The following is a 10437-nucleotide window of genomic DNA, read 5'->3' on the forward strand; positions in this document are numbered from 1 at the left end:
GTGAAGACGTGGGCTTATACAGCAGCAGAAGTATTCAGGGAAGGGTTTCATAAAGAATCTCACAACAATGTGGGTAACTGACACGGGGATAGGTTAGCAAGAGAAGTTGTGACATGGCTTTTTTGAAAGTGCTTTGAAATTGTAGAGATTCTCCTTTCTTCCTGAAAATCACTTTTCAAGCTCCTCTTTAGCCCCCTAAGATTGTAAGCTTATGTGTTAAGGACCAATACAAAAATACAACTATAGAAGACTTAAAGGTTAGATTTAACCAGAAAATGCAAGTCAAATTATATAGTTTCCACTATGTTTATTAGACAGTAACAGGCCCAGAAAATTAGTTGGCACAACTCAAAATATTTCTGTAGCAGAAGGTACACTAGGAAATTTAATACCATCAATTAAAATTTCAACAATATTAATGTCAGGCAGCTTACTAATTCCTGACAAAAACACAGTTTCAGAGAACATCGGTCTCAGATATTAGAGATGTTTTCTTTAGTACACTCTTTAAGAATTCACATCAAATACCACAATACAACAAAAGCAAATGTTCTAAAATCTTTGGTGTAATTTTAATTAAATAATATAGTGCATGTCTCCCATAGAGAACTTTCTTAAAGTTACAAGATGTTCCCGTCAACTATTTAAAATAATTAAAATATGGGCTGAAAAATTCACTGAAAAGTTGCTTTTGAGCATCATTCTTGAATGAATTAGGACTCTTATTCTCTGCAAGCTCCCTTTGTCATAGGAAAAATCAATTTTATCAACTGCTATTCAATATAAAAGGCTAGAAAAAATTCTATGGAAATACAGAGAAGGGAAGAAATAATTCTAAGATATCCTCCTTAAAAATAAAAAAGTCAAACAGAAAATTCAGATCAGGTTTCTTAGTTTAAGTACTATATACGTGATTAGGATCCACAGGCATCACACATCCAGTGCATTTACCTTCATAATCAACCCACGTTAAAGCACATCCTACTTTGGCAAAACATTGTCACCTGCCATTTCTGTTCAGTCAACTTAGTATTATTTTTGCTTTTAATTTCAAGTGCCTTGAATGTGTTTCATATTTCAAATTACCTGAGAAAATGAAGTCTTCAAACCCTGAGTTGTTTTTACATCCTCACAGTTTCCAGCCATACGATGCCACAGGAAGCTCCATCTACTTTGAACCAGTGACTGCCAAAGTTTCGTGTCTCGTGTTAAACTTTTCATCCTCCCTTCAGCATCATTTTTCTAGTTGCCTATATCTGTGGTTGCCATTTAAAATATTACCAAAATTACCAAAGGAATTTGTTAAAAACAAAGTCAGTGACCTACTTCAGATTCTGGATCTAAATCTAGATTCATGTCTGGAAATTTGGGTTGTTAATGAGCCTTCTGCGAGTCCCTCAATTCCGAGGAGATTATCAAATTCTGTCACTTTCAGAATATACTTTATGAAATACCTATGAGCCTCGATGCTAACATTGAGCCCTAGGATAAATTCTTTTGGATCTCAATCTCCATATATTATTCAACTTAACCATCACAAAATCCTACACGGTGAGTATTACGGTTTCTATTTTACACATGAGGAAACTGAGGCTCAGATAAATTAAGTGTCATGTGGAGCTATGAGCACTGCCAGCACGCTGTGTAGACTGCATGGTGGAATGAAGAAAATAAAGTGTTGAGGAGTGAGACTTTTATTTGAATCCTGGCAGAGCCACTAAAACAACCTGATTTTGTCATTCATTGCCTTTGAGCCCCAGTCAGTCATAGTAAAATGGTAATTATAACGCTGACCTTCATAGGTGATAGCATACCATGGTCTCTCAAAAAACATTATTCCACTTCCATTTGCCATTTCAATTTATTTCTTGCTATTTCGTTAAATATTAATTCTGTCTTAAAATTTTTTTGGGCCTGTTTATCTCTGAACAGAAGTGCATTACCCCCTTCGAAAATATTATTAGTTGTTACATCATCATCTAAATATGATTATTTAGAAGGTACATCTGTCATGTAAAGCACCATAGTAAGCTGTTCAAATAAGTGAAAATTGAAAAGAATAAACCAATTTTCAAAATTAGGACAATATTAAACAGAAGCAAAACTACTAAATAAAATTATGATACAGCCATATATGATAATGTTATGCAGGTACTGACAATTATAATTTTTAAAGAGAATGATAAAATAATGGGTACAAAACAGGACATAGAATATATGTATAACCTAATTTCATATTAAAATGTGTGTACAAATGAATGTGTATATATAAGCAGATGTGCATGTAATTCTATCAAAAAATAGAAAAAAAATGCCAAGATGTTAATAGTAGCTATCTCTTAGTTGAATAATTATGGATAATTTTTGCTTCCTTCTTTGCTGTTTGTATTATGTATTTTCAGCAAAAAGCATTTTATAGTGAGAAAAAGTAAACATTACAAAATAAGTATAATTTATAAATAAAACAAAATAAATAAGGAATGCTGCAAACTATTAAAACAGGTCATGATATCATTTACTTCTTTTTTATCTTGAAATCCATAATATTTGTTACAAAGGTTTCTTTAGATTCTAACATGCCCCACACCATATAATGCTCAATAAAGATAAGGGTTCTCTCTGACTGCACACATTAGAAGTTTTTCTCTAACCATATTGGGCTTCCATGGGAATTCTACAAATAAAATATCTGCAACAGAAGGCTCTGAAACCAGAGAACAAACTGTTCTTAACTGTTTGGTGTAATTTCCCATTTATACAAGAATCAGCCTTCTCTAAGTAAAATTGCAATAGTCCCAATTCCAGCATTTAGCAAATATCTACTCCAGCCTAGTCACTCTACAAGGCCTTTCACTTTTATTATTCTTCTCTCTGTGACCTTGGGCAAGGAAGCTAAACTTTCCATGCCTCTATTTCTTACATAAAGTATTGTGCTAATAGTACCTACCTGATGATTGTCTTTTTGAGGATCAACTCAGTTAATATGCAGAAAGCCCATAAATAAATCCTCATAGCACTACTACAAAAAAAAATATATTATTTAACTGTAACAACTACATTTTAAACATTTATTTATTATTTTAAATAACTTTTATTTAAAGTTCAAGGGTACATTTTCAGGTTTGTTATCCAGGACAACAACTACTTTTAAAAGGCAGGTATACAATTGTCACAGATAGTAGATGAGGACACGAGGACTGAGAGTTTATTTCCTTTCAGCTCACACATGGCACTCAGTCAAATACCTCCTTTATCGATATCCAAGCCCATACAGCCTATACATAGTCATAAAGCCGTCATGCAACAGATACTACTCATCAATATTTACACACCTACTGTATGCAAGATAGACACTGAACAATGTTGGAAAAGACTCAGCTCTTGCCTTTCTTGAGCCTAGTGAGGAGGGCAGGCAGGTCTTCAAGCAGTAAGTGTGATGGTAAGGGTGAGATTATGAGGCCATAACAGTGAAGAGAAAGGTGCTAAATGCATTCTAGAGAGGTCAGGCAAAGCTACCTGGATGAAGCAACACTTCAGCAGAGATCTGAAGAATGAGTAGGAGTTAGCCAGCAAGCTGGTGAGGAACAACAATCAGTTGGCATTTGCTCCCTGGTGCTCTGTGCTGGAGCTCCAGAGCTGCCAACACTAACTTCATGCCAGGTGACAAATGATCTGAGTGCCCACAGCTGCAGCTGCCGCTTTATATGCTCTCCCTCCTACTTCCATCGTTAATGAGCCTGAGACTAGGAAAGAATACATCTTAGTAACCAAAAGCTCTTCTGTTAGCCTTTGGTCCAGAGACACAAGAGAAGCTTCTTCACTCCTGTTAACAATACAGCCACAGATCCTTTGTTATTTTCCTCTAGCACTTGCTAAAATAGCAGTTTGCAGCTACTAACTCATTTTTATACATCTTGGTGGCAGGTGGGGGTATGCTTATAAATACGCTCATTATAAAAAATGCATGATTTTTTCCCCCAGGAACAGCTCTAAAGCATATAAATGTGTCTAAGCTTCCTTAAGGTTAATTCTTACTGCTAGGAACTCTTCTGATTTGTTCTTTTAGTAGTTCTAACTTTGGAATATTCCACCTGCAGTTATACAACACCCTAGAGACACAGGTATGCTAGAAGATAGCTATTTCAGACGTAAATAGCTCTACCAAGTAAAGGCAAGTTTTGTGTCTTTATAGATATCTCCACATTTCAAATAATATTTTTAAAAAGACGTTTCATTTCTAACAGCTAATTAAGGAGAAGGAGCTTTCTCTTTCTGCTGTGATGTGTCAGGTATAACATTCTTGGTATATAGAACCACTAGAAAGATTTCCATTTTGTCCCTTAGAAGTTGCTATTATATGACTATATCTACTATTTTAATTAGTGTGAAAAAAATTATAATTTAATCTTTACTCAATTGTCAAAAAAAAAAAAAAAAATGGCAGGATCCAGGAGGGAGCTCACACCTCTAATCCCAGCACTTTGAGAGGCTGACACAGGCAGATTGCTTGAGCCCAGGAGTTCTACACCAGTCTGGACAACATAGCAAAACCCTATTTCTACAAAAATTACAAAAATTAGCTGGGCATGTTGGTGTGCACCTGCAGTCCCAGCTACTCTGGAGGCTAAGGTGGGAGGATCACCTGAGTCCAGGAGGTTGAGGTTGCAGTGAGCCATGATTGTGCCACTGCACTCTAGCCTGGGTGACAGAGTGAGACCCTACTTAAATATATATATAAACTTAAGTGCTTTGTGGCTGGCAGTATGTTTAGTATAATACAGAGATTCAAAGAAAGCATAGAATTTGTTTCCTGCCTTTAAGGAATTTACAGTATGGTCACACAGGCTAAAGAAAAATCATGTTAAACTGATTCAGTGTCACCGTTGATAAAAAATAGTGACATTAGAATACACAGAGGGAGATCTTTCCACTACACCCAGAAAAAGGAGTACAGTATGAATCTAGTAGCAGAAACACTTCCATTAATTGTATATATTTTGTTTTTGCATAATTTTGTATGTCCAGCCTTCCAAAGAAGACACAAAAGCATGTTGTTCAGGGCATTGTATTTGTATCTTTCAAAATGATCATTTAACAGTGATCATTCAGAAGAAATAACCATTTCTTCTGAAATAAGTTTTTAAAAACATAAGTTAGACAATATTGACCAAGCCAGCTCCATATACGAAGTCTATTTCTATTGTTTCAATACAACAGCCTTAAGTCAACCACTAGGGGGAAAAACCTGCAGTACACACTGCAGTATATTTCTCCAAAACTGAATGCCCAGCAGTATTTAGACAAGGTATTCTTTTTCTAATAGATTAATCTATTAGGGAAAGATTAATCTCCAGGTCAAGCCACACACTAGGGTTTTGAATAAGGTGAAAGTCTTGGGCCAGCCACCATGCCATACTACCTCCTCTCACAGGGATAAAAATAAAGCATTACCAGCAAGTCCAGCAGGATGGAGACCAGGCTAGTGTGGAAATTTGTCTTATTGACACTGTTGGGAGAAAACGCCTGACTTCACACAGATTAGCTCAAGCTGAAACTAAAAGCTTGCATCCTCAGTTGAACTGACACATAAACCCCATCGATATATATTTTTAAAGTGAGAAATTCCACTTTAGTGTATTTTTAGATGGGTGATACACAAGTAAATTAAGATATATAAATCGTTATCACAGCGGAAAGCTCTCTCTCGAGGATCAGGGGAAACTCCAGGGGTTTATTTTTGAAGTTGTTGGTTCAGTGACATTGTTTATTCGGCCCTTCTATTTACAAGTCATTATGCATTCATTTACAATTTAGTTGGGCAAATCACATTTATAAATTCCTTTAAAATGATTGTATCTTTTCACCCAGTATCACCCTTTCAAATGACAAAAACTTTTTTCTTCACTAGTTTCTCCACAAATTCCTGTCATTGTCCATAAAAAGTATAGATATCAGTACACAGGAACAAAAAAGAGGACCACTGCTGTTGGGGGGACAGGGGCTGTGACCCCTAGAAACTATCACAGTGTCCCCAAATACTATATAAGCAAATAGCTAAGGATTTCCCAAATGATCACTCTGCATATACAAAATTATAAAGAGGCTCTAGAGAGTTTCGCCTAAATCAAGTTGCAGAGAACCAAATATTAGAAGTGTTCTAATCAGGAGGTAAACATATGTTACAGGGAGCAAAGACATTCTTCAAACCCTCAACTCTTTTCCTGAATGTATTTGTTTAATGTGTGTTATATACTCACTATGTCTACTATAGGGATATGAAGAGGAACTGTTTAATTCTGCCTGAATAATCACACGGTTTATAATTATCTTAATAACCGTTTTAAAAATGTAAAGGCAAGTCTATTCATAAAAGAGGTTAAAAATAGAGTAAGATTAAATACTAATAGTGGAATTCCAGGGAACTCACTTAGAAGTACCTGAGCCATAAGTGGAATCGGCTGATACAATAGCTTCAAAGACTTGGTAAATTTTGAGGATTTTAGTAATTTAAGACCATCAGGAAAACTAAATGTGAATGATATAGAACCCTGACTATATTCCAATTTTACTAGTCATTAATTCATTCAGTAGATAAATATTTTTTCAAGTACTTTCTAGGCTCTGAGGATATAATACTGAAAAAGAGTGCTATGTCTTGAAACTTACATTCTAATATGGTAGACATGCAATACATAAACCATACAAATATCCTAAAACTTTGTGCTGGCTCTTGCTGTTACATAGAACATTCAATGTTTTAAGAATACTGAATGCCTACATTGTTAGTGGCACTGGGAATGAACTGACGATGAAATCCACAAATTTCAATCCCATGTTCAAGATCATCTTCAATATTACACAGCCTATTTGCATAATATTATCTATCTCTTACTCCTTACCTCTGAGACCAATAAAGAAAGCCACAGCCAACCCAAACCACATGTCTGACCCGAATACATCTCTTGCCCCGAACCTCTTCACACCTACAAAAATTGTTCTTGTAACCCATCTCTTTAGAAGGGGGCTCTCCAATCTGAAGGCCTTACTAATGCCCCTAAGTTAGATTTCTCCCTCAATTTAAATGCTACACACCTGTGCATGTCTCAATTTAATAGCATTTATTTTGTCTTTTACTGTGTACTCGTATTCATGAACATGCCTAACCTAGTCATTTGAATGGCAACTCTTTGAGGGCAGGGACTCTATAGTTTCTAACTTTTCTCAGTATATTAGGCTTTATTTAGCATGCTACCTTACCTAGTTCACTTGCAAGTCATATTTCTTGTATTGAATCGTGTTATATTTGCTTATGTGCAATGATAGAAGATAAAATTCAGTCACTGGTTCATGAACAACATCTGTTCAAGGGAATCTATACAAGTTTATAAGTAGTCTAACATTAATCTTAGAGTAATATTACTAAAGGTACACCCTCAGCCTTGATAATATCCAACTTAGCTCTGAATCTTTCAATTTTCTTGTTTCTAATGTAAACTCTTGGTCAGAACTCTCGAGTTTTCAAAACTGTTAACTCTTGTGAATTCCACATATAACCTGAACTTTAGGGAACCTATGTTTATATGTCTATGAATCCTATCTCCACATAATCATCTCAGCCAATAATTTATGTTCAAAATATAAAAACCAGCCTTTCCTCAGAATTTAAAAGCATAGAAAACTCAATGCACAACTGAATAGAATTCAACAAATTTAAAGTGTAACAGTGAAAACAAAATATTGTTTTTAATTCATATTTAATATTGTGGCAATAGATAATCTCCATACTAAGTTATCCAGACAGACATACAGTGTATGAAGGTTCAGAAATTAATCTATGTTCAACACATGCCTATTTGTAACCATACGATAATAATTCTGCATCTAGGTCACATATACATGTTATTGTGTGCGTATACACAACACACATTCACAAAACGTATTAGACCATACAAAATGTACACATTCATGACATGCATTTTTCATAACTAGTGTTTTTATAGCTACACAATGTTTTTTTCTGGCACACAGATTTGAAAACACTGATATATTACAGGTGTGCTTAAGTCTACACCTACAGGTAAAAGTCTACTCCACGGCAGTCAAACATTTTTTGCCATTGTCTTTTAAGTCATATCCAGTAACACTGCACAGTGATACAGGTTACGTTTACTTTCTTTTTCTCTAAAAAAGAAACATAAAAGAAAAGTATTTTTATACCATTATCATGTGTTTCTAAAGACTGTGACTCGGGTCACGCTTCTATTAATAAACAATGTTCTGTAAAGCTTTTATTATATCATTTTGGAAAAATGAAAGATTATGACTCCCAAGTCCCCATGATCCTGGTGAAAATGAAATGGGTGTATACACATAGGCGCAATCCAGGACACACAACGTTTGGTACACAAAGGACGATCAGACCAGTCCTACCCAGAACAATTCCATTGAGTAGTTTCTGTTGCACGTACCAGCTCGGCTGCCCAGGATCCATTCTGCCTTTAAATACTACAAAGCAATTTACACTCCAAGTGCCGCCAGCTTAAGTTCTTCCTTTTGCTCTCAGAAATGGAAATACTTGTACAATGAGTGATGCCTTGTTGCAGCTGCTTCGCGAGTCCAGAAACCCATCTCTGAGCCGCGCGGGATTAAGCCCTGCGGCTCCAAGCTCATTCTCCCCAGCGGCTGGCAACTGGCTGGTCGCTGGGAGGCGAGAACAGGCACCAGCGCGCCATCTGGAGGCGTTACGAAGCAGCTGCAGCAAATTTATAACAACTGGGTGGAACAAGGATGTCAGAAAATTCTGTTAAATAACCAAATGTTTTTTTCTCTTGTTAAATAATCAAACGGTTTTATTTACACATTCCTGTGGATTAAAAAAAGAGAAAATTGCAGGAAGATCTCATTCTGTTGCCTATGAATATTCTCTGTCTTTCATACTTCACAATAAAATAAAAAAATAGATTTCACGTATGTACAAACACCACTAGATGGCAAATTTTCTGCTTGTCGGTGACTCATCTCAAAGGAAGATAATTAACACTGACTGCTTTCAGAAGTTTCAGGATTTGTGTATTTAACTCAAAGGCAGCTTTCCAAAAGAGAAATCTATCCCTCTGAATTAACGCAATCCAACATGCTCTGCTATTTTGAAAAATTATGAACCTTACATCTGGAAATGTTCGGTCTGCTTCTTATCAATGCATTACACTGACTTCAGTATGATAACAAGGAAAAGCAGTTTCAGCTATACTTCATGTGATCAGGTGTTCATATGACTTTAATATTTCAAAAAAAAGTTATTTCAATTAATTTCCCACTATTAATCTCCATAAGCTTCTTTCCCTTAAAGAGAATAATTTGGTATACCTGGATGAGATATAAGCTTAATTAATTGAATAGAACATTTTAGGGCTTGTCTACCGCGATATGCATTTAGAAATATAATCATTAAATATTTCTTCATTCCCTGCAGGTGAGTGAACCCCACCCCGCCCTGATTCCGACTTCTATCACTGCATCATGATTTTGAATTTCACTTTTTAAAAATAAAAAATTCACTTTAAAATTATTTAATCAGAATCTTATATAGAGTGGTTTTGTTGTTGTTGTTGTTGTTGTTTTCAGGGAAATGTGAACCAGAGATTGATTATGTACTCTGTGAGGTCCCCTTGGGAAACAGAAATTCTTAATCACCTCATTCTCAAATCAGTTTTTGAGAATGTCTGGCAGAATAAACATAGAAGAAGTTTCCTTCATCAGTATTTCATCTCAAGTGTTTATTCCCATTTTTATAATAAATGAACATACTGTTTTTTCAAGTGCATACCACTAGACATATTCTGAAGAAAAGTAAAATTTTTATTTTAAATACAGACAGTATATACCAAATATTTATACTGTAATTTTTTGTGAGTTTGTTAAAGGTCTGAAAACAGATGTTCTGTTTTTAGATGAGATTAAAAGGAATGTTAATTCTTCGTGTCTCTATACCTTTGGCTTTTAGCACTGTGGAACTTGAAAACTATTTATTAAATAACTGACTCCTAAATTACATGACTTCTATGCTGAAGGATAGTTATAGACTTCTTAGAAAGTCCAGACTTCAAATGTATAGTTCAAGATAGCAAGCAGAATAAATAGCACTTGGAAACATATAAATAATAAACAAATATACAGTGACCACATATAGATGTGTCTAACCAAATAAAATTTACATGAACATTCAGATGTAACATGTAGATAAATCAGGGATAAATTTTCACACATAAACATCTTGACCATACAAAATCATTGTTTAAGTAAATATTCTCATTTTTTACAAAATATCAAGTAAATATTAATCATTGTTTAAGTAAATATTTTAAAAATTAAGAATAACTTTACTGAAAAAATTAAGAAAATTAAATATTTACATGTATAAGCAGAAAAAAGTGAGAC

General features: G+C 34.9%; 1 long non-coding RNA gene across 5 annotated transcripts in view; it reads right to left on the reverse strand.

Annotated features, from left to right (window-relative positions):
* The window catches only part of LOC103882213, a 325635-nt gene extending 316177 nt beyond the window's left edge, over positions 1-9458 (reverse strand). The window contains exon 1 of one of the 5 annotated variants that reach the window (XR_004182239.1): positions 8469-9457. This is a non-coding gene — a long non-coding RNA (uncharacterized LOC103882213). Of the gene's footprint in view, positions 1-8468 lie in introns of all 5 variants that reach the window. The other 4 variants (XR_004182237.1, XR_004182240.1, XR_002520484.2 and 1 more) reach the window with 4 other exon arrangements.
* Positions 9459-10437: the final 979 nt, after the last annotated feature.

This window comes from Papio anubis, chromosome 2 (genome assembly GCF_008728515.1).
Source record: "Papio anubis isolate 15944 chromosome 2, Panubis1.0, whole genome shotgun sequence".
NCBI lineage: Eukaryota > Metazoa > Chordata > Mammalia > Primates > Cercopithecidae > Papio > Papio anubis.